Source organism: Micrasema longulum, unplaced genomic scaffold (assembly GCF_059751315.1).
Source record: "Micrasema longulum isolate JH-2025_06_02 unplaced genomic scaffold, ASM5975131v1 h1tg000120l, whole genome shotgun sequence".
In the NCBI taxonomy this organism is placed as follows: domain Eukaryota; kingdom Metazoa; phylum Arthropoda; class Insecta; order Trichoptera; family Brachycentridae; genus Micrasema; species Micrasema longulum.
In genome coordinates this window covers 239,927-265,583 of record NW_028277326.1, presented here as the reverse complement: position 1 = coordinate 265,583, position 25,657 = coordinate 239,927, and the positions used below count along the sequence as shown (strand labels likewise).

Here is a 25,657-nt window from a genome sequence, read left to right as displayed (position 1 = left end):
TGTTATTGTATAATTTCTTTAAAATATGTATGTATATATTTTAAGTTATTTATAACGAGTATATTAATATACCGTACTCGATTATTTTGTATTTTTATTTTTAAGCACTCTTTATACCACTTATATGTAAATGGAAGAAATGCCGTATATAAATAAACACATGAAAAAATATTACATGAAGAACCCCGGAACAGATTGTTTGGTGTAAAAGCGGCAAAACTACTTATTATAAAATAAAACTTACCACTTTTTAATTTTGAATATTAATTTCATCAAAAATTGTATTTGTAAAAAAATTTTCGTTTTTTTCATGGAGATGTATATACTCTAAGGTATTTACACTCCGCTTCCGCATTCGCTTTCGTTTCAGTTTCCGCTAAAATGTACCTTTTACATCTGTTTCCGCTTCTGCTTCCGTTATGACACTTCCGTTGCATAACTACTAATCTAATCCGACACACCCCGACTGCAGGTTTCGGCCAATCTTTGGTCGAAAACGGTCGAAACCGAAACCTCGGTCGGTTAATAATTAGTTGATGGGAAGTGCATTAAGTATTACTTACATTAAATGTAATGGAGAGGGAAAAAAGTGTTTTGGTTTCTGCTCGAACAATGTGTACAAAGTAAGAGGGACGCCCCCTCCACTGACCAGAGGGTTGTGGCTCCGTAGGAAGAGTCCAAGCATCAACTGTTATATTAGCCCTTGGAGAAAATGTCAGACTTAGTCGGCTAGGACCTGGAATACAGAACGTTCTTCTTAAGGTCAATGTGTGTATATTTTAACATAAATGGATAGCTCCTTTACCAAGCTATTTTATTTAGTTTGCAACACAGTAGGCCAAGAGGTCCAATTAGTACAGAACACCCAGGATTTAAATAATCACATTTGATTGTGAACAAACAAATTGTGCAATTGGATTTTCCAAATTATAATATTATTGGTCATCTGTAATTTCGACGAAAAAATATATTTTAATGATGGGATTATTTACAGGATTTTAAGTGATCAATTTACAAACTGTGTATCCTCTACCACCCTGCCAATGTTTGCACTTGCATAATTATTCAATTCTTCCACCTGTCAAGTATAATTTAACTAACAATATTTTAAGTACATCCAACTAGTTGTAGACAAATACTTCTTTGTGTGCCGTGTCAAGATTCCCCTTGGCGATCGCTGTGGCCCATGTTTCTCTGTCTTGCGGTCCAATCTCGTAATTCCGTAGCCAGGATGTTTGCATCCTGCCGGCTTCCAAAATACTGGATTGTTTAATCCCATAGTGAATTTTACCACTGATAGATAAATCAAATGAAAAAATAACCCCTGAGAATGGAATATTGAAGTCTGGACAATATGTGCATTCTTACGAATTATTTTAATGTTTCAATTTTGGGAATCCAAGTTAGTACCTCGGATATCCAATTTGGAGTCTGTGATCTGACCAGATTGAACCTTTCTTTTAAAAACAAAAATGGTCTACCTCGAATCAATAAGTTGAGAGTGCACTGGGGTGGATTCTGTGAGCAAGACTTCTTATGTACAACATTGGTAGGAGTGGAGAACGAAGGTGCTTCAGACGGGATCCAGCTGCTTGTTGGACTGTGAGAGAAAAAACAGATCATCAAATATTTTGAAAAAATACTTATTCTAATATTTGCACTTTTTTTTTAATCTATCGTATTCTTCCAATAGCCTTTATTTAAATTTAAAATAAAATGTACACTCACACACAGGCCATGCCTTTGTGGGACGTTTTTTTTGTGTTTATGTAAAAGTTTTTTCTATATTTGTAACCTTTTGTAAAATGCAAAGAAAAATGCATAATACATAAAAATAATAAAATTCAAAAACCATACACATTTATCATCATTACCCACCAAGAACGTATTGGGAGTTAACAAAAGATTATTTATTTATTTGTGTAGATGTAAATTTTCACATTAACTTAAAGAAAGATAATAGTCGGGTTGTGGTCCCGTGGCTAGTGTCTCGGACTCACAGACCAAAGGTCCGTGGTTCGAATCCCACTCTACCCCAACTTGATTCCATTTTCTAATAGTGAGTTATTTAGAACTCGTTGAGAATGGCCCTCAAAATTAAATATTTGGGTAAATTATAAGAACGCAAATATTTCTTTTTAAAAAAAAAAAAAAAAACATAAATCATTAATAACAATAATATGCATTAATAATGACATTAAGTACACCTCAATTAAATATATCTAAAACACCACGTAACATACAGATAAGTAATTAAAAGATAATTATTATCTGTATCCCTGATATGCAAATGGCATTTCCCTCGAAAAGTGGAGATGCTCCCAGCTTTCCTGAGACTTTCTGGGCCCCGATTACAATGGGAAGGTAACATTTATCTTCAATTTTATCTACAAAGTAAAATTTTCCTGTTAGAAAAGCAGAATATGCATACATTTTTTTCTTCTAAACATTTTCAATTATAGGTTACCGACGAAGTTACTTTAAATGTTCATGCAAATATACTCATTTTCGTACACAAATATCAGTTTTTCTTTATAGACAGTCGAAGATAACTCTGTTAACTTTCTATTGTAATCGGGGCCCTGGTAACTAATTAAACATATTTTAACATTTATAGTAAAAGTTGTTTTGAGTTTTAGTCAAAACTAAGCATGAGCCCTGTATATGCCTAGACTTCTATATTACCTTCTCTAAAATGTTCTTCATCTCTGTTGTAATATGTTAAGATTCATATGAACATCTTTTTAAAAAATAATACAAGAAAATAATACATTAAAAAAACAAAGGAATAACCCTTTGAACTTTACCTAAATTACATTTTTGACAGAATACGCGCAAGTGACATTTTGTAAATTTAAGTTGATTTTAAGACTGTTTAGATTAAGTATTACTCATTAATGCCAATCTGTTAGGGCTTACTCAAGCCTGTTGATTGGCTTTTTAATAAAAAAAATAAAGTGACTTTTTGTTTTATCAGTATGTAGCAGATCGTCTACATTGAGCATTGTAGAGTTAAGGAATATTCATTCGTTTCCTTCTCCCTCAATTTTTAAATCTCAGAGTAACAACGCGTTATCAATTACAGAGCCGCCCATACGTATATGTGATCTTAGATTATCAATCACGAAGTTACTACAGATTGCAGCAAAAGTGGCCCGTACACAGGTTGAGAATTGCCGAATTGATAATTTTGGATTGTAATTATTTTTATACGTACTTATTTCCTTAAAAGGTAAGAATTAAGTATTTATTTTTGCAGGGTTATTCCAACTTAATAAAAATCCAACCAAATAAGAAAATCGGAAATCTTCCACAACTCTCTAATCATTGGTTGATTCACGGAACTAGTGGCGTTGTTCAAAGTAATTCGTTTGATAAAAAAAAAAATTGTTATTTTTTGCGTGCATTTTCAAGAAACTGACTTACAATTAAATGCTCCATTTTTTACCGCGCGCAAGAAAACATTTTTTGGATCCAATTTCCCGTAGGGCTGAAGTTTCTTGTACTAAAAAAATTATAATAAATAAGTTGGATTATTACCTTAAAGGAACCATTCTTGTCAAGTACAGGGGTAATCCACAGTAAAGTTCTTCCTCGCAATCCTTCTCTAGAGAGTATAGGGTGCGCCCCTTTAAGGGAATCGTGCGAGGACTATTCCTATCCAAGTTCAACACAAAGTATCCCGTCTCGTGCCTTCGTAGGATATTACTCTCGTTATAGAACTGCCGATCAGAGTGCTGGAATAATTGGAGTGAGTCAAATATATATCTAAACAGGTCTCAATTTAATATTTATATTTATTATATCGTGAGCCATACAAGAGAAATTGACCAAGTGATAAAATCAATAATGTTCATGGGAGCAATTTTAGTGTTTTTTTAGAGTTCAATTGCTTCTCAAAGATCAGATTTTTCAAGTAGGTGGTTGGTAATTTTACATTATATGTACGGTACTTTCAACTTTTATGTAAAGTAAAAATGTATTTGAAAAACTTTATAACTTTTATACAAAAAAAAATTGAAAAACCTAGTAAATTTTACCTGTAAAATTTGACATGAAATTTTGCAGATAATCATTTTTGTTTCGTTCATTGAGGGAGGTAGTATTTTATTTTATTTTATTTTATAACTGTAAATTATGTTTTTGGGATTTTTTTATTTCAATAATCCATTTTTTTGTATTTATGAAGGTTAAATGAACACGGAAATACAAAATAAATTAAAAATAACAACTAATTAAGAAGTGTTACGTAATAATCTAAAGAATAAATTTTATTAATGAACTTTTTATAAAAAAAACCGTATCTGTCAAATACAAAAAGTATAGTAACTTACTAACTACTAACTACTAACTCTAACTAACTCTTCACTGATGACATCACCTACAAGTAATATTGACTAACTGTTACTTGGTCAATTATTTAAATTTCAAATTTACTAATAAAAGTGACTATGTGTGTTAGTCAGTTTTACTTGTCAATATCTGTGAGCTTCAATGAAATAATCACATATTTTACAAATAATTTTTTTTGGAGTGTCGGATCGACTTGGCATTTTTACCAGTCAAGCATTATGCTAATACGATGTCAAAAAGTCAATAATCTCAATTTCGTCATTTTTGCAAATGGTCACTTTTACTTGTATAACCACGATATAGTATTCGGACCCCCAGTTAGGTTCTCATACAAATTCCTGTAATTTGAATTATTTCATTCCAAAAACACGTACGACTCCGACATTTGCTCAGAGGAATTTCTCTTTTGTGGCCCCTAGAGTGTTTAATCTCCTAAATGAACATATTAAGTTTTCCAAAACAAAAGCCATTTTCAGAAAGAGTGTACAAGTTTGGATTTTGTCTAATCTAAGGGAAGAGACCATTGCAGGAGATATTGCATAGATTTATATACTATTACGCGTGTTGTTCAGATGCCTTTTGAAATACAGGATGTTATTTAAACCGTGTCACATCCGAAACCACGATGATCTGTATGGACAGGAAGACATCGAGGCATATTAAAAAAAAAAATTGGAACAAAGATTTTTTTTAGAAAAAAAAATATTTCAAGAGACATATGGTTGCTTACTTCTGCAGGAGAGAAGTAAGTGGAGCGCGGCCGCGCAGTTGTTGGCGTATCAGTCCCCCCCCTCGTTTCTCCCCTGCAGAAGTGAGCAACCATTTGCTTTTTTGGTATTTTTATTTTATTCGTTCCAAAAAAATATTTTTATGTGCCTATATGTCTTTTTGCTCATACTGATCATCGCGGTTTCGGATGTGACAGGGTTTAATGAACACCCTGTATAATGTGTATGTTTATGTAATAATATTGATGTTTTTTGTTGATATTTCTTGATAAAACTTCATAGTTAAGATTGTGATAAAATTATAAATGAACTTATCAATGAAACTTCTTGGTTTAGTTTTACTTTTTATTATTTTGACCAACGAGCGCTTTCGCCTAAGTAGGCATCTTCAAGACTGGTGAATTGTTTACAACGTTTACAGTTTTTATAATATTCTTAACATATTTTGGAGATAATATCAAATAATTATTTTTATTTACATTGTATGAATAAAAAATAAATAAACAAGTACAATGATTCCTCACTTATCAATGAAAAGTAAAAAAATAAATATATTTTAAGTTACCATAATCCAGTAGCGTTGTGGAGTTGGTTTGTCAGGTCCTCCCCTGTACGGGTGCCCGAGGGAAGTATAGAGTGATACGGGGAGCAAAATAAGAGTCAATGCAGTCAGCATTGCCAACAAAATACCAGGCCTTCGTACTAGACACAGTACAAGATCCTATATTCAGAATTTTAGAAATTATATTTATTTATTAATGTATTTCACAGTTTTAAAATGTACAGAGTTTATTTGTTTCAGGACCCGACTAGCTGGGAAATTCCTGTGTTTAGGAAGGACCTTATTTTTTTCATGTGTTTTTTTAATATTTTTTTTATAATTAAATGATGCTTAATAAATTCAAAGAATAATAATAACATTAGAAAAAATCAATATAAATATAAATTAGAAAACATGCAAGTAATAATAATAAAAATTGAATCATATAAATAAATTAGAAAATATGCCATTAATAGTAAATAAATGAGACATAATTATTTTAAATTATAAAACATACCGATAATAATAAAAATTGAAGCTTAAATACAAATTTGAAAATGTATCGTTAGTAATTAAAAATTGAAAAACAAAAAAAAATTACAGAATACACCATTTATAATTTAAAAAAATTAAGATACGTGTAAAATACTAGTATTAAAAAGAAAAATATAACATATGTAAATGAATAAACATAGAATAAAACAAATATTAAAATAAAACAAATATTTATCATGCTATTTCCTGATGTGAAAAGAAAAAAATAGGCTAAGTGCTTTCTCTAAGGCATTTTTTTTTAAAGGAATGAATGTTCTGGTGAAGTTTGTTTTTTTTAATTATTATATTTTTAAATTATTTAATAAAATACAAAGTAACAACATGTTTACAAAAATAAATACATAATAAAGCAAAAGTACAGAAACAAAAAACGAAGCGAAATACCACACCAAAAAAGAAGCAACCTCTTGTGCTTGCTGTGGGATTACAATATTAATAATTTAAGGACAAAATCCATGGATTAGAGCGAAAACAAAGGTCACCGATGTGGTCCATAGGGGCTGCCTACCAGAAATGGAGCTGGGCTGGTCACATAGCCAGAATCACATACTTTAGATGGTCCAAAAAGTCCTGGAATGGCGACCCAGAACGGGTAGAAGAAGTGTCGGCAGGCCTCAGACAAGGTGACAAGGGTCTGATGACATAAGACGAGTTGCAGGAAGTGGTTGGATGCGGTTGGCTCAGGATAGGGAAATATGGAGACTAAAGGGGGAGGCCTATGTTCACCATTGGACAAGAGACGGCTGATGATGATGATGATGATGATAAAGTACAAAATACACATATATTAAAAAAAAAAAATGAAGGTATATAAAACATTTTTTTATAAATAAGTGCATATGCATATGCATGCAAATGAGCAAGAATTTAATCCAATATTTAATATAATAGATAAATACATAGTTTACAAAAGAAAATGTTTACATAATAGGTACATTCAATGATATTTCCTTTTTATTTATGGATGTAGCCACTCCACTGGCCCACGGGCACGTTCCGGAGTGTCAGCGTATTATTTATTTGTTACATAATAGTACATACTTTCACATCAATTGTTGTGTAAAAATTCAATATGAAAAATTCAAAAGAAATATGTAAAAAGATTCTAAAACATACCTACATTAATAAAATGAGAAAGAACTTTCAAAAAAATATAATTATAATCTGATATATGAAACATATTCCTCAGCTTCCTGTCTAGTCCTTTTAGCAATCCGATTTATGGACTAGAGCATTGTTTTTCAATTTGCTTACTAATATATACTTACTTAAAAGGTTGTATAGCTTAGGGGCCAGAAAATTATAGCGCCTTTGTCCGTGATTTGTTTTTTCTTTGGGAGCAGAAGTATTGTTTTTTGTCTTTGCCTAGTGTCGTAAATTTGTTGTCCGTCATTATGTCTGTCAGGCTTTTGATGACAATGTCTTAAAATTGTCTTTATGTGTATTTACCTTATGTCCAGTATTGGAAAATCTGTAAAAATTCTGTCTGCAGAGTATTGGTAAGGCTTTTTGTTGGCTACTCTTAGTAAGGCTTTTTGTGCTTTCATTATATTGTTAAATTTTAGTGCTTTCATTATTTCATAAGTAACAAGGAAGTTCAGTGCTACTGGAAACAGGACATAAAAAATGTTTTCTTACATGTGTAAAAATAAGAGTATTTAATTGTATGGCAAATTTTCATGAAAATTTCGGGAAAAATTATCCGTTTTAAAAAATATAAACTGCTTTGCAACGTCATAAGTTAATGTAACTACTTTTTTGTAAAAGCCAATAAATTATAGCGTTGTTGTGTTGTTGTGGCAACATGGACGATTATGATTGCAACTGGCAACAGATTTCCGGTCATCATTTTCCATGCTTTTCGACATTTAGCGTATTTGGGGTACATATTATAATTGTACAGGGTTCAACTTTCAAATGTCAGAAACAAAAACTAACGATTTGTGGCTTCTACAAACTAATCTTATCAAGTTTTGGCTTTGACTTAAATCATTAGTGATGTCATAGAAAGTTACTGGTTCGTACAATAAACTACTATACCTACTGAAACTATAATATTCTTCTTGTCAGTTTTGTTTTACCGTTCGAATGTGTGTTTTTCATTATTCACCGGCCAATGATCGTGTAGCCGCGAACGGCGTCATTTTTAAATTTCGGTTGGGATTTTCAAAATCACAAAAAAAAAAAAAAACATGTTACGTAATATTTTTTTTTGTCTTAGCTTGATACTTGATAGTCAATTATCATTTTTTATTTTTATTTTCCAAAATCTATGAACTTTCTCGTTGACTTTTTTTGGATTTCAGATTCTCTTATATCCACAATAAGTCCAACATAGTGCAATTTATTAGAATGGAGAGGCTCCAATGGGCACGGCACGTTGATAAAAAGAGTAAGGAGCTAATAGATTTTTATTTTTTTTAAAATTTATATTGAAAACATATTAAACATAATTTTATATAATATTTTCAAGAAGTTTTAATAAAAAAACTCGTTAAGGGACATGCAGATAACAATATTTATTTACAGACGTTTTTATATTTTAGACTATAAGGGTATGAAAAAGTTTCAAAAACTACAAGATAAACATAATACAAGGTATGGAAATAAATTAAAAATGATATATACATAATACAATATATAAAAGAAAAATTTAAAAAAATTTTATATTTAAAAATTACATGTATGTATGTATATATACAAACTGAACGAGTATGAGAGTGCAAATGTTAAAAAATTACAAGAATGAAAAAGTTTTTAAAATTACCAAAATTCATGTACCCAATACAAGTTTAAACAAATATCAAAAGCGTATTAAAATTACATTTACATAATACAAGCTAAAAAAGTATGAAAAAGCATAAAGAAATTCGTTTTCCCGCCAGACGGTAAATATTAAAAGTTATATGTTCAAGATGCGCATTCTCTGGATCAACTTACATTATTTATTCGAAGAACTTCTGGAAAAAATAATTCTTCAATTTGCACGTCCTGTTTCTATATTTTGAAATTGGTACTTTAAATTTATTAAATTCTTTGAAACCTATGTATATATATAGTTGGATAATTTATATAGCGCTATTTTTGTGAAAATCACCTCAAGGGCGCTGAGTGATGTACTGTAAAGATCTAGTACAAAACTTCGTAGACTTCACAGATCCACTTCAAATATTATTTTTTGATCGAGTACCGTGCTGATGGATGTCTCTATTGAAAGCGGGCTTTATGTTACTGTGCATTTAGTCGAGAGTTGTATTACTGATAGTGCTAGTTATATCGAAATAAGAAAGCATGCTAAAAGGCATGATTTTTGTTTCAAAATAAATGACCCTTACATGAGTATCATACGGTCGGTGAAACACATTTCTGATCGCTCTATTCTGAACAACCTGCACCTCTGAAAAAAAACCCCAAACACAGCATAGGTAGATACTTCACACAAATCCCCAAAGTAGATGGAGTGTCGATAGACCCAAACTCCGATGACTCGATGGAGAACAGCGGGATGTGGATGCTATTGGCACCAGGGACTGGAGGAGTACAAGACAGGATAAAGGGATATGGCAACCAATGTTCGAGGAGACCGAGGCCCATAGAGGGCTGATTAAAATAAATTATTTATACTCACAGAAAAGTTCAACAAATAGATCATTAGTACTGAGGAGACAATAGAAATGTATAAATCTCCATTGATGGTTCCAGATCTGCCCATGATTGGTATAAGCGCCCTGTATATAATCAGGGCTATATACATTTGGAATAGAAGTGATGGAATCTGCAGAGTGAGATAAACCCAAACCCACTGATTTACTAAAAAAAAAAATACATTTACAAACTGAATGCAGCGATAAATATTAAAATGCATATTCTGAGAAGGAAAGGAAAACCATGATGAAATTTTTTTAAATTAGCGTGATTCTAATGAATAAAAATTATAAATTCACACTTGCAAACGTAACATCTAATTCCTAATTAAACTCAAACAAGTATGCTATATTTTATGTAACCCAATTATAACTTATGGCATAATAGAATGGGGAGGCACTAATAAATCAATATTGAAACCTCTCGAATCCGCTCAAAAATCGAAAATTAAAATAATTGTTAAAAAAACCTTCAAGAACCCTAGCGTTAAGCTGTTTGAGGAATTCGGGACCTTAGATAAAAGGCCATTATATATTTTTAGAATAATAATGTTTGTGAAAGCAAATTATTCTACCAAATATCAAAAGGAACACTCCCACACAATCAAAAGTCAAACTAGAGAATAAGTCATGGGGTCTACCACAAACTCTGAATTTGGACAAAGGAATTTCAGGTGTCTGAGCCCAGAAATATTCAATATGTTACTCAAACATTGGAAAACCATGACCGGATGTAACCAAATAAATTTATAAAAAAGTTATAATTTATAATACAACGATGATTACCAAGGATATACATAAAAGGGAAATATCACATACTACATACGATTAAGAATAATCAATTGTATATACAAAATCAATCTTGATACTGGGGAGAAATGTTTTCATTTATAACTTTAATAAATAAATTTTTAAAAATATGTGTCACTAGAAAAACGCGACATGTTTGGCATTGATAACTGTGACGTCAAGATTCTTGACGTAGTTCTATAAAAAATTGAACGGATTTGAAATAGAAATTATTTTTTTTTACTCCACAGTATTTCATAATATTTCACACTCTATTACTTTAAAAATCTTAAAAATGAAATACCGTGAAATTTCTTTATTATGTTCATGGATCAATACAGGTCTTACCTTTTAAATAAAAGCGTGTAATAATTCCTACGGATAAATGCAAAATATTATTTTTAGAAAATATAACGCATGGAGTTATTGTACTTTATCGAAAAAAATATCGATGTATTTCATTTATCTCTAAAATGGGGATTGGTCGTGAGTCGCGACGCCAGCTCCATCTTGCGATCGTTTTAAAAATAATTGTTCAAATGTGTCAAGTTTGTGCGGGTTGTTAGTTTTTGAAGGCGGACGCGAAATTATATCCGAGATCTTTATTCTTTCGTTTAGAACATTAATTTTAAGTTTTACTATTAATTTTCTACCATGTGCACATGATGTGCAAAGCTTATAAGGTAACAATCGGTACAAACCAGTGAATTTCGTTGAATTTGATTAGTGTCAAGTGTCACTGATTATTGTAATTACAATGAAACAATTATCTAGGAGATGACTGGCAAATTAATAAAACATTGTTAAATAAATCATAGGTGAAATATATACATATATATATATCTATATGTTATAAGTGAAATATTGATATTAAATAGATGTGGAATATCAATGAACATAAAATCTTATAACCCAACACTGTCACAGTGAGATAAATGCTTGTAAATCGGATCGCATTGTGGCGTTAATGTTTCGTTGTTTAAATGTTGTGAAATTTCTTTTTATTGTTGAAATTGTGCTAAACTCATACATACTGTGTTAATCAGGAATGTTTATGTCAGTTTTGTTACTCGAATTTTGAAGCGGGCTGACTCTCCCCTCCACACTCCTGGTTTCTCCCCTGCAGAAGTAAGCAACCATTTGTTTTTTTAAATTGACCTATTTTTTCAAAAATATGTCTTCTTGCTCATACCGATCATCTTAGTTTCGGATGTAACGGGGTTTAACAAACACCTGGGCTGGTATTCCAAACGCTCTCGTGGCCGTATTATCTCGTGTATTTACGTATAAAATACACGAGAAAAACTGTTTTCTCATGCCACAAGAGTGGTTCAAAATAGCACCCCTAGGTCCATATTCTAATCGGAAGTTAATTTTATCTACTAAGTAAAATTAAGTTTTCTGTATGAAAAATAGAATATGCCTACAATTTTATTTCTTAACATGTTCAATTACCGGTTACCAACGAAGGTTCTTTTAATTTTCATGCAAATATACACACTTTCGTACATACATATCGAAATTAGTTCATAATCGCGGCCCTGGATCCGTATTCTCATGTGAAGTTAAAATTTATCTTCAATTTTATCAACTAAGTGAAATTAAGTTTTCTGTATGAAATATATATTATGCGTATATATTTTTTTTCTAAACATGTTCAGTTTCAGATTACCGACGAAGACACTTTGAATGTTCATACAAACATACAAAATTTTGTTTATAAATATGTTAGTTTATACCGTCTCGATATGTGCCAATGAAGATAGCGTTCTCTATCGCGGCGCAGTATATATGTAAAAACTCAATGGGCGTAAATAAAAATTTAACTAATTTTGCTCTCATAAATCTCCTTCACAACCTCTAAATTTTTTGAATTATGAAGTGGCGATTTAAAACAAAGATAAAACATGAATTATTTAAACAAAGTTTGAAACACACTTATTTGTTAATAAATTTGTATAAATGACTTATTTTTTTTTAATTTTTTTTTTTTTAATTACACTTCGACCGGTTTCGAGGTTACTACCTCATCCTCACGAAGTTAAATTCCTGACGATGAGGTAGTAACCTTGAAACCGGTCAAAGTGTAATTAAAAAAAATAAAAATTAAGTGGTTTATACAAATTTATAAACAAATAAGTGTAAAATGTCATACCACAAAGTGAAAAATGTTTTTGATAACAATAATAAAGTTTGAAATGTTTATAACAATATTCATTTGTTTACTTTTTCTGTGAACTGGAGAGAGTTGTATGATGAGGTTGGCCATTGTGGAAAACAGCAAGGGAATCATAAGCAAAGCCGCAGATCTTATTCCCATACAAGTCAGTGCCAATAGAACTGACACCCAGGGTATCTGGCTGGCTACTATATATAACTGCGTTGTCTTAGCTGTCGACAGATTGTGCTGTAAATAACAAAAAGACAGATGAAATATACTGGCTGTATGAATGTAGAGGAACGAAGGTATGTATGTAAATACAGGGTGATATGCAATGGTGTAGTCGGGCCGGAGCGCACCGGAGCGGCGCTACGGCACTTTTTATCTGAGCGGAGCGGCGCTAAGGCTCTGACCAGGAACAAACGTTTCAATAATATGTCTACTTAAGTCTCTTCAAACAATTCGAAACAATAACAAACGTATTTATTGCCGATAACCGGCAAAGGGATAAACATGTTTCATTACACATTGCACATGCTGCCATCCCATCTATTCAAAACAGAAGTTTGAACTAGGTACCATCTAATTTTATGATTCTTTTGAAAGATTTCTGCCAGCGATAAAAGGTTGGAGTTTATACTGCTTTTAAATGTTCATGTTTTATTTACCTACCAATTATGTGAAAAAACTGTCTTTTGAAAATATCGACTTTTTCTCGTAACATTTTTTTCTGCGTGACATCCTATTTTCAGTACACGTTTTAACAAAGCACAGATTTTATGTTTAAACAATTAGTATTTCGAAAACTTTCATGATGCCGAGTCATATAAAGGTGTCGTCGCGTCGCGTGGTTTTTAAGAGTTACTTAATTTGTAAATTGTAATCTTTGCAGAACAAAAGATCGTGTTTTATTACAATAGTATGCAAATATTTTAAATTTCATTCTTTTTTAAGTAATCAGCGTACGCTTTGATTTTTTTATATTATTATTTGTTTGTAAGTGAATTTTTTGCAAATCAGAGTGGATTTAGACAATTTCAGTTATTAAAGGGGTTGTATTTGTTTTTATGTTTTTTCATACCTCTAATATCTCAAACATAAAATGAGTGAAAAGCGTAAACAACAAACAATAACTATTTTTCTAAGAAAAGCAAAGTTGAAGAGCACAACATAAATGTTAACAGTGAAAATAAATCAGTTGGTAAAAAACTGTGATGGGACCAGATCAAGGCTTTTAATTGAAGACGTTTCAAATTTAATTCCCACCCTCGCACTTCACAATAGTGGTGGCGGTTCGCTCCGGTACTTTTTTATTTAGGACTAAACCACTGGTGATATCGCGTTCCATCCTCTCTGATTACCCCCTCAGTATAGTGGTTTATAAATTATTATTATGAAATATTAATATGATCTTTCGAAAAATTGGATAAGTGGATGTGTATACCTTGAAAATGAAAACAAAGGTTACCTTATCTCTTCTCCATCGCTCAACCAGTAAAATGACCAAACCATAAGCCACTAGGAAGGGGCACCAGAAGAATGGCAACACTAACCAGGTGTTGGAAAACCAGGGCATGGTTAAGGGAGACACTTTGCTAACTAAGACACCCATTAAAATGGTAGTTAATAGGCCCGCAACTGTCCCAACAACTCTTCCAACTGCGCCGAAAATTATCTCAGTGATGACCGAACCTAAAAAGAAAAATTGGACAAGTGAAAATGCATTAAGATTGGCATTTAATTTGTTACAATAAATGATAAATTATTGTTTAATCTATCCGCTAATAATTCATATTTTCTTTGAAAATGAAAGAAATCAACATTTTTCTAGTCAACACATCGATGGCATTGCCAAATCTTTTTAATGAATAAATTCTATGGAAGATTTTTGACAAGCAACGGCGTACAATGTACGTCCATATTTCGTGATGCGTTAAGGGATAAGAACATTGTTTTCACTTGAACCTTTGTTTTACTATCTTTTCATTCAGTTTAAGGTTACAGGGGGAAAATCACTGCGTAAACAAGAGTTTCGGATCATCAAATGAAAGACACTGGATGAAATCCTACGACAATGGACCTTTTGCATTATTCATGTGAAACAGAGATGGGTCTCTGGTTGAAAGAATAATTGCATTCATTGAATGATAAGTCTGATGGATTTTCTTCGTCTTTTTAAAAGCTTATTTCTCTTCACGGCTAGACATACGCCTCTTTGAAAATTTTCAATGTTTTTCTGCCTGAGCCCTCTGTTTCTATCCATTTCTCAGGAGTTCAACGATGTCGTTAGTCTATCTCCTCTGTGGTCTCCTTACTTTCCTTCTATTTTTGTAGGGTCTCCAATATAATATTCTGAGGGTACACCTATCAACTTCTTGTCTCGCCACATGAACCACCCACTTCTATTTTAGTATTCCTACTCTTTCTGCGATATTGGTCACCTTTGTACGGCGTCTTGTCTCCTCATTCCTTATTTGGTCTCTTAACACGCCCAACATTTGTCTTTCCATAGACCGCTAAATGCACTTAATTTTGTGAATACTTATGGTAGTGAGCGACATGGTTTCAAGACCTCTCGAAACTTTTTACTGACCTCAAGAAGTCTGATTGTTATTGATTTACATTATTTCACCAAAAACTGTGGTTTTCTATTTATAATTTTAGTTTTGTAACAACCGTCGATGATATGAGCTTTCTCCTAAAAACCCCCATGTCTTTAAGTATAATTTAAGTTGGTCCGCTGCATTTATAGGATGCGTGCGCGTGGGTTAATTTGAGATTAAATGAGTAAGATGGATTACAATTGAAGTTATTTATTAAGTAGTTACACACGAGTTACATCCTATTATTTCGTAGAGAAGGAATTTACAATAGCGAGCACTGGCAACTGTCAAGATGAAATGTGTCGAGTACTTTCGATTTACGGTGTTTAGTAGCCTCGTTCGGGCTGAAGTTGCAGTAGACTACGCGTTGCGGGCCGAAGCAGAGTTCGGACCTGCCAACCTCACGCCTGTTGGTGTTTGCCCACCACAGGCTCATCAGCAGGACGATAGACGAGAAGAGACGATATGAAAGGAAGTAACGAAAAATATATTACAACACTTAGCCTAATAAGAAGAAGGAAGATATCTGCAATATCTTGATTTGAAAAACCCTCTGTGAGAATTCTTACCTTCATAATTTGGACATACTTAAGACAAATAAGCCAATTAAAGCGATTGAATGGTGCTTATATAAAATTTACAAGTTTTGAGGCTAACTTATTTGAAAATTACCTTGCTTTAAAACAAAATTATATTGATTGTCTTTTACTAATATATGAGGGATTCCCGACATAAAAGTATCCCATTTTCTTTCTATTGGCTCTAATATCTTTTTGAATGGCTGCAAGATTCGAGAAATGGGTTTTAATAAATTATTTGTGAAATATGAGATTCCTTGGAGAGGTCTTCTTAGTATAATGAGTGGGCCCCATCCACCTGGAAGACGTTTCCCTGAAAATTAAAATAAAAATAAAGTTAATTGAACGTAGGATGTAACTATTTTTAAAGTGTGTCATTTCATTTTAACTTTTCGTCTGCATCTTTAAATTTGTTTTTTGAATATTTTCTGAATCCTTTTCACTATTCAAATTTACTAGGTCTTTGAAAAAATAATAATGTGGCAACTCAACTATTCATTTAAAATAAATACATGGCTTTGAATACAATCCGTGCAATGTCAGAACTTACAGATAACTTTAAAAGCTAAATAATGAACATGGATTGAAAAAAAAGAAAGAAATAACTGACATAAATAAATTAATTAATGTACATTAGAGAGAACTACAGAGATTTCCATAGGTTCAAAACGAGAAATTAAGATATGCTAGTTGTGCCCACTAATAGACTGCAAAAAAATAATAATTCTTTTGCCTCAAACTCCTTACGATTCTGCAACTAAGTACCTTTTAAAATTCAGGCTTTACCAAAAAAAAAAAAAGAATTTGTCAAGCAAAGGCTGCTTGGAAAGAGCTACTATTGATTCAAAGATTATTTGCAGGACAAGATAGCTTGGTTTATTGATTTTAGTTTAATTTGGCAATGTATCCAAAATAAAACAAGTTTATTGGATTACAATTCTACTTTATTTTTTATAAAATTTACAAATATCTTTTAATAATGGAAGGTTTTTCCCCAATTTAACCAAAATTTTCCTTTAATATACTCAGTATACCCTAATTGAATTTTAATTACTCCACTTATTTTGGCTTGTATAGAAATCCACAAACATAAAATAGCAATTATGTTTAGTATGTAAGGAAATTTTGTAAATATTTAAGTTAGTTTGTTTGAAAATGTCCTAACAAGACGAAACGCGTCACAATATACCCTTTGTATATTTTATAAAAAATAAAGTAGAATTATAATCCAATAAACTTATTTTGGATACATTACCAAATTAAATATGGAATTCTACCAATTGTTTGCATACACAATAAATTATTTTAGTTTGCGATTTAAATTGTGTTGATGTAAATTAATTTGTGTGTTAGGTTTCATTTACTAATTATTGAATTTTAATATAAAGTTGTAATTTTATTAACGTTTATAAGTGATTCATTGAATCCTATGAAAATAATAATCTACTAATACTGTTACTGCTAAAACAATTATAACAATGTAGCAATATTCCATTGATTTTTAGGTAAGCATTTTATTTCAAAAGATTTTACAACTTACATTGCTTAAGGCGTCCAATAAATATAATTAAACTGATGGTATGCAAGAGGCAGACAATAATGTTGATGCCAATGCCAGTTGATGCAGAATAGCGAACCATGAACCATCCAAGATAGTCAAAATAGACCATTTTCCCAGGCTCACCCTGAAATAACATGATTTTGAGTATATATAATATGGTGGGGTTGTGCAAGGATCTTATTCCACCATCAGAACAGTTGTTCCAGTATATAAGGGCGCTGAATGTCAGACATTTTTACATAAAAGAAGCATTGATACACTTATAGTCGAACAATGAGGAGTATTTTTAGCAAAATTTTCAATTTAATTTTTCCTAGAATATGAATCATGTAATACTTAAAACCCGCACGACTTTTACTATAAGGCATTGCTTTCATCGCACTGAGTGTTAAATATTTTGGAAGAGTACGCTCTTCTTAGCTTACGTTAAGATCTCGAGGACAAAATCTATTTCAAGAGAGTGGTCCAGGACTAGATTTTGTTTGGGGGGAGAGATTAGAGTCAGAAACTCTGATGACTTTTCAATTATTTGAGTTGTTTGTTTCATGTAATTCAATGTTTGCTCTTTTTGTATTGATGTTCTTTGCGTTTTTTGAATAATGTTCTTGTTGTATTTGATTTATTCATTCCTAGCTTCTTCTGCATTCATACATCTTGTCATACATGCCCTTCGGTTCTGTCTGCTTTTGACATGATCAGACTTATGATTTTGGTTTATCTGATCATGCCACGTCTTTCTTGGTCGTCCTCGTCTCACGTTACGGTGCATTTTTGCCATATTGACTTGTTTTACCATTCTTTCGTCGTCCATTAGTTCTACATAACCAAACCATCTCAGAGACCCTTTCTTAATCTTATCAATGAAACTTGACTCAGATTTACACTCTCGCCTGATTTCATCATTCGTTACCCTGTCATACATTGATTTATCACAAATTTTCGTCGAAGATCGCATTTCAACCTCGTTCACTCGGTTTTCATCCTTCCTCTTCCAGTTCCATGTTTCACTTCTATACATAAGTGTTGGGACTAAAACTCCGTTTTGTACTGCCAGGTTAGCTTCGATTGACATATTTTTATTAGCAATTACTGTGCTTAATGCGCCGTTCATTTTGCTGCCCGCATTCACTCTCCTTTAAGATCTTTTTCTACTCTTCCATCTCTTGAAATTATGCTTCTCAGGTACACAAACTCTTCTACTTGTTCGTGACATTCGTTGTTTACATTTATTGTGCAGTCAGTAACCTCACTTCCCCTTTTAAATATCATCACTTTTGACTTACTTTCGTTCATCGCCAATTCGCTCTTCAGGCATACACTATTCATTCTACAGGCTAATTTTTGCAAATCCTCGTTGCTGCTTGCTAACAGAACTGCATCATCAGCATACAACAAGCAGCTTACTGAAAACTTATCAATTTTTGCTCGAATACCCATTTATTCTATCTCTTTCATACAGTTGTCCATGTATAGATTAAACAACCATGGTGACATTACACATCCCTTTTTCACGCCTTTTGAGATCGCAAACCAAGATGTGAATCCCCCTTTACTCTTACACAGGCTGAACTCTCTTCACAGAGAGATGATCAAAACATGTTGTCAATAAGTACATGTATCGTTTTGATGTGAATTATAATGAATAAATATATTGTTTTATAATCATTAAAATATTTAGATTCTACAAAAAAATGAGAGAAATACCTTAGGATTTTCTAATTCTTTGGCGTTTCCAAGCACCCTAAGTAATGCAAGAATGTTATCTCCCAAGAACTGAATACTTCCTGGTTGAACAAACTTCTCTTGATCATATTTGGTGTGATACAAGTAACCATTTTGATAAAAGGCGAAATCCAAACCTTAAACATCAAGACAAAAAATATATAGAACCAAACATTGTGCTCTATTTGTATCAAGAATGATAATTTGATTAAACAATTCCAATGTAAAATTATTTATATATCAGGTCAAATATTGTCAGAATCGTTAAGTTTTTCAATATGTAGTCTTTTTTCTGAATTAAATAAAGGAACATGCCAAAAAACCGTTTCTTTATATTAGTCCAGAAACAGCGTAAGTGCATCAAACTAAAGCCTATTTAACTACTTATAAATCAGTGTTTTATTTTTTGGTCATTAGTTACCCTGTAGACAACGCTTAGTACGCAACTGCTGATTTAAATTCAATTATACCGTGTTGTGTCGTTTGTAAATGTTAAAATACTGGCGGAATTAAAAGTGAAAAGGGTGGGATCGCATTGCATGTCTATAAGTAGCCAATTCACAAATAATATTATTTAAGTATTCGATTATTTTACTGTCTGTCAGATTGTTAAATAAAACAAGGCGGACATTTTGCTAGTATTGCCAGGGCAGTAGAATTTTTTACCCGGCTTTCTTTTAATAATCCTTAGCACAATATTAAAAGGTATCAATTTATATTTAAATTCATTTCAACAGAGAGGGAAAATATTTTTGAGAAGGGAATATGGAAGTCTAGGCATTTACAGAACATGGGCTGAATAGTGAATGTTACACAGTGTGTAAAGTGGCCACTTAAACCAGCCAATAAAAGGTCATAAGCCCTGTAAATGCCTAGACTTCCTTATTCCCTTCTCAAAAATGTTTTCTCTTTCTGTTAAAATGAATTTAAATAAGAATAACTCCCTAGGGAGGAAATCCAGCCAGTCTGCAAGCATTTGGACATACTCAAACATTATTGGTTTTAATTTATTTAATAACTACGTGATTGTTCAATGTTTTTTAAAGTTTGCATTATAAAAGTATCTGTTTTTTTTAAAGTCCAGCCAGTAAAACTTTTTTTGCGGTAAAATATAACATAACACAAAATTATATTATATTTGTGGTATGATAATATATTGTTTGCGGTCTGGCAACATTACGCGCCCACTTCACGCATGCGCGCAGATGGGATGTCGGACAGGGAAGGGGGTTGCATTTTGCAGACTTTCGGACATGATACCATGTATGCAAACTTGATTTTACGTGCCTTCTGGTATATTATTATTATGTGTATGAGGCACTAAGAGCCATAGAAGCTTATGCGACATTTGACATCAATTTAATCCTGGCATGTAGTTTGATGGAAAAAAATACTAGGATTTAAGGCCCACTTACTATCGTGCCTATAATAAAACTTGAAACTAAATTTACTGTCATTTTATATTTTGAAAAGAGTAATGAATTTTTTCAAAGCTATTTTACGAAAAATAAAATATGTCGCTTAAGTTCCTCTGGCTCTCAGCGCTTCATATGTTCTGACCTGCAGTCGAAAAATGGGATGCATAGTGTGAAACAAAAAAAACTATAAATATAAATATTTTGATTGTTTAATTCATACCAGGAATTTTCTGGAAGTCTCTGAAAACCCGAAAATCAGTGTCAGAAGGAAGAATACCACTTTGGAATAGTTCTTCTGCTATTATAAGGCCATGTGGGTGAGGAACATGCCGAGCGTAATACTAGAAAATATACCAAAAAGGTTCGGTTAAAATTCATGTTCAAGTTATGAAATATACAAGCGTCAGTGAAAAAATGGTTAATTGAATTTTTTATCTGACTTTGCTGAGAATTTGATAATAGTAACATGAAGCCTGGCTATATCGCTATCAGCTCGAAGGGCAGTCATGTGCCCGAACATCGCACGAAATGCAAGACTGGCCAACAAAAGGCGTCAAAAATCTGTAAAAATTCTATAAAACAAAGAACCTTTCTTCCATGCTGACAGCCTCCAAACGAATACGTGATGTTTAATCTCCAAAATTATTGATTAAAAATCATTCTTACCCTGTAAATTAGGTGGAAAAAATAACTCCTCTAAGAATTCATCATCACGTATCATTTAATAATTATTCTAAATAAGTATAATTAACTAATATTAAATCGGGATAATCTTCGGACGGATTGTATCTTGTATCTCAATAAATCGAACCAGGAGATCATGCACGGTAAACTAATATTCTATAATCAAAAAAATAAAGAGAAGAAAATATAAAAGCATAATATCTAAGATCCTAAATGGTCACTAAAATAGGCTTTGCAAGAGGTGTATTACTCGTAATTCAACCAGAACATAAATTTGCAGGGTCATCCCTGGAAGATCTACCATTCCACCTCACTCCCAAGAAATGCTTTCTTATAACTTGCCAAATTTGGTTTTTCATTCCAATCTACGGTCAACCTATCTCTAAATGGCTCGAATGATTTTGTAAAAATATGAAAATAATGTGTACAAGATAATAGGGGTGTCTATGATCTTGTACACATTATTTTCATCTCCACTCCACTGTACTGCTGGATAAAGGCCTCTTCCAAACGTCTCCATTCCTTCCTATCGCCCGCTTTCATCATCCATGTTATAGCGGCTATCGAGGCAATGTCATCGGCCCATCTTTTCTTTGGCTTTCAAACACTTATTTTGTTTACCAATGGTTTCCACTTGATTATGATTGCCCATGGTCAATTATCTCTACCCTTTTTGCATACACTGATGTATCAGTTTCCTTATTCCTTTGTCAATTTAAATACAAACATTGATTATCCAAGGATTCTCTGGACTAGCTTGGAACAGTATGGCCCTCCCTCCCTGACCCGCTCCTTCCAAGTTGAGGAATACTCGCACTGCAGAAGCCCAACGGTGCTGAAGGAACAAGTGAGAACCCTGAAAATTTTCCAATAATGAGTATTGCCACCATTGTAGCAAAACGATGTTCAAAAATTTGAAATCAAACAATTAATTTTAAGTAATTTTCTTATACCTACTGCTTAGAACATTAATTATTAATCTTTTTAGTATCACGACAATACGAACTGTATGACATATAATTTCTAAAATGTTTTTAAAAATATACAAACCAAAAATATTTACAGATAAACACATTTTTAACTCACTTACGATGTGAAATCATACAATTTAAAGTGTGCGCATATAAATTACCACACACATAAATTTTTAGCACAGTATTGAGCACTACAAATGTCATAGAATTAAAAATTAAAAACATTAGGTTGACTTGACCAAACCGTATAAAATTTATTTCCGTTTTTGAAAGACGAAGCACGCCAGCGAAGACTGAAATATAGAAAAAGCATTCTTTCAAACCTGAAGTGCTGATTCCTCAGCTCCATTAAACAAGAAGACAACATTATGTTTAAGTCGAACTGAAGATTGGGAGAGAGTTCTAACTAACTCCAACATTACAGCGCAAGATATGGCATCATCAAATGCCCCTAAAATAGAAAAATACTTGTTAGTTAAGTTCGATTGGCCGAGTTGTATAGACTGTACCTGTCCTGTGCAAACAAGTTCCCTGCAAGACACCCTACCTTGAAGTGAAGATAATAAAGTACAAATCAAGATTTTTATTTTATTTATTTATATATACGCCCAATGGGCATTTTTAAGCACATATTTATTTATAGAAAATTATTATAAAGGAAAGTAGAAACTCACAATGGTATATAGTTGACTTGGTGGGAGGGGAAGCGAGAGAGAGGTGTTTGTAATTTAATTTGATTCAGTGATCGTTTGAAAGAAGACAACTTGCTATCGAAGAAATCAAGATTGGTATGTTTGTTGGCAGACCTAAGAATTCTGGGCATAGGGGAATGAAAACCACAGTTAGTTCCATGGGTATCGGTATGAAAGAGTAAGTTTTGTCTAAGGTTGTAGTTGAGATATTAAATTTTATTGAGCTCATTAGTTCACGCGCATCAAAGAGTGAGTTAAGAATTTTAAATAGGACTAGAAGGTCGAATTTATTTCAACGGTCTTGAAGAGCAGATTTATTTAAGCTAGTTCCTACTGTTAATTGAATCTGCATTCACTTCGTAACACTTCTTTATAATTTATTATGAAAAAAAACTTTTTTATTAGTGTTACACAATTTTTATTCTTTTGCAAGAACACTACTACAGTTTCGGGAGATTTTTAAATCTTTTTTCGTTGTTTATTTTTGTTTAAATTCTATGACATTGTGAACAATATTCTGTGTTTACTACCATAGTTTTATATTACCCGTCAAATTTTATATCACAAAAATTGTGTAACACTAATAACAAAGTTTTATTTTCATAATAATTTAGTTTCTAACTCATTATACGTATATTGGTCTCTGGATAAGCCCAACCTCCAGTCTATCTTTCTTAAAAATCGACGTTGAACTGATTCAATACTTTAAGTCAGTTGTGCTTCTGTTAATAAATCCAAGGAGTTTTAAGTGTTAATAACATGTTTAATATGAATTGTAAATAAAGTTAAGTGTCAAGTATAATACCTAAATCACGTATACTAGACACAGATGATAATATTTCATCGTTCAGTGAGTAGTCATATATGATTGGATTTTCCAGAAGAAAAAATCCCATAACCTTGCACTTACTTAAGTTGAGATGTAGATTATTGGATGAGCACCGGTGCTAAAAGATAGTAAATCGTATTGTAATAACAATCGGAAGAGTGTCAATCTGTTTGAGATTCTTAGTGTCGTCAGCAAACAGCTAAAATGATGAAGAAAAATATTTTTTAGATTATTGATAAATAGATTGAACAGCAAAGGAACAAAGTGAGCACCCTGTGGTACACCCGAAGATATATTAATGCTGTTTGAGATGGAATTATTTACCCCTACAAACTGTTTTCTTTCACTTTTTTATTTTTTTTTAATGTTAGATTTAGTCAATCTTAAAATATTGTTGGTAAAATAAAGGGAATTTATGTGTGTGTAGTAAAAATATCTGTATAAATACCTGGGCTCGTTGGGACAGAATCATAGTGACAGTTAAGTAGGATACTATGATTTGAGTTTGATCCCACCAATATGGCTACAACATTCTGAATGTTTTCATAAACATTCGTGAAAGGCAGTTTAAAATCTAACGTATAAGCGCCGGAACCTTTTTGTACCTGAAATGTAAATTTTTCATCATTAAAAATAATACAAATAATAATCAACATCAAACTCGCACCCGGTGGTGCGTAGGGCGTTGTTAAATCAAATGCGGCGTATCTTTATCATCTTTTACATGAAGGTAATGTTATTAGTCCTACGCTTTGTCCAAAAAAATCGCAGTTTAAACGACCTTTAAAATCAATATTTCAAGTCTACCCTAAAAGCAATCGAAACCCACGACCTCGAGAATGGTGGGTGAAAACGCCAACCATTACACATATATCTTCACTTGGTTTCCTTATTCAGGATTTTTATTACGATATCGAGTGAAAAACACTAGTCCAGGGTTTTGGGTCTATTTCACACGCAGAACTGTAAGCTTCATCCGCCTGGACGCAGAAAAAGATGTTCAAAGACGTGTAAAATAATAGATTAAGTAGGAATGATTGTGGTGTAGTATTTTGTAGAAAAAACAAAACTACAAAAATTCAGATACCTCAAATAACAGGGATTGTGATGTGTGAGCATCGTTGCGGGCCAGTTGCAGTTCTTCTATTATAATATTTGGGGCGATCAATTCATTTTCCTCTGAACCTACTACTCTTGGCCCTAATTTTGTGAGGCGATGAAGCGACTCGGCAGATCTATCGGCACAGAATATTGCAGATCTCTAAAATACAAAAAAATACATGTCATATTGCACGGTATAATTTCAGATTTAAAGTAAGTAAGCCGCGTACACTATTATGCAGTATGCAATAAATACATATTACGGACTTTCTAACTGCACCAAAATTAGTATCTCCAAAAAAAAATGTACATATTGTGCTTTAAAATTATTTTATTTTATTTCATTTAGTGATGGGAAAACGAATTCCCTCGCGGATGCGGGGTGAAAAACAGCGAAGGGCGAAGCCCTGGGGCTTCTACGATATTATTTATTGGATTAGACTGTATTCAATTTTAATGAAATACGTGAGTATCCTCGATATGCGGTATGCAGTGTTAATCGATCACAACCCCAAAAAATGAGATGGGTTAGGAATGGAGGCCACTAACCTTATCTTCTGTCTGACTGGTTACTTGCGAGCGGCACCAACACAAGGGTAGGCACGCTTAACACTCGTGGTTGGTCGTATTATTTTTTTTTATGCAGCCCACGTTCAGCAAAATAAACGCGCGATGTGCGACACGAGATCTCAATGTGGCGGATGATCAAAGGATACTGGCGTGG

General features: G+C 32.5%; 2 long non-coding RNA genes across 2 annotated transcripts; both read right to left on the bottom strand.

The window, feature by feature from the left end:
- Positions 1 to 14,342: 14,342 nt before the first annotated feature.
- LOC148284429 (uncharacterized) lies at positions 14,343 to 17,645 on the bottom strand. The gene is made up of 3 exons (XR_015824838.1): positions 17,493 to 17,645; positions 16,047 to 16,265; positions 14,343 to 14,463 (listed from the first exon to the last, which is right to left on the bottom strand). It is a non-coding gene; the product is annotated as an uncharacterized LOC148284429 (long non-coding RNA).
- Positions 17,646 to 22,651: 5,006 nt separating this feature from the next.
- On the bottom strand, positions 22,652 to 25,032 carry LOC148284428 (uncharacterized). Its single transcript, XR_015824848.1, has 3 exons — positions 24,920 to 25,032; positions 24,281 to 24,437; positions 22,652 to 22,762 (listed from the first exon to the last, which is right to left on the bottom strand). It is a non-coding gene; the product is annotated as an uncharacterized LOC148284428 (long non-coding RNA).
- Positions 25,033 to 25,657: the final 625 nt, after the last annotated feature.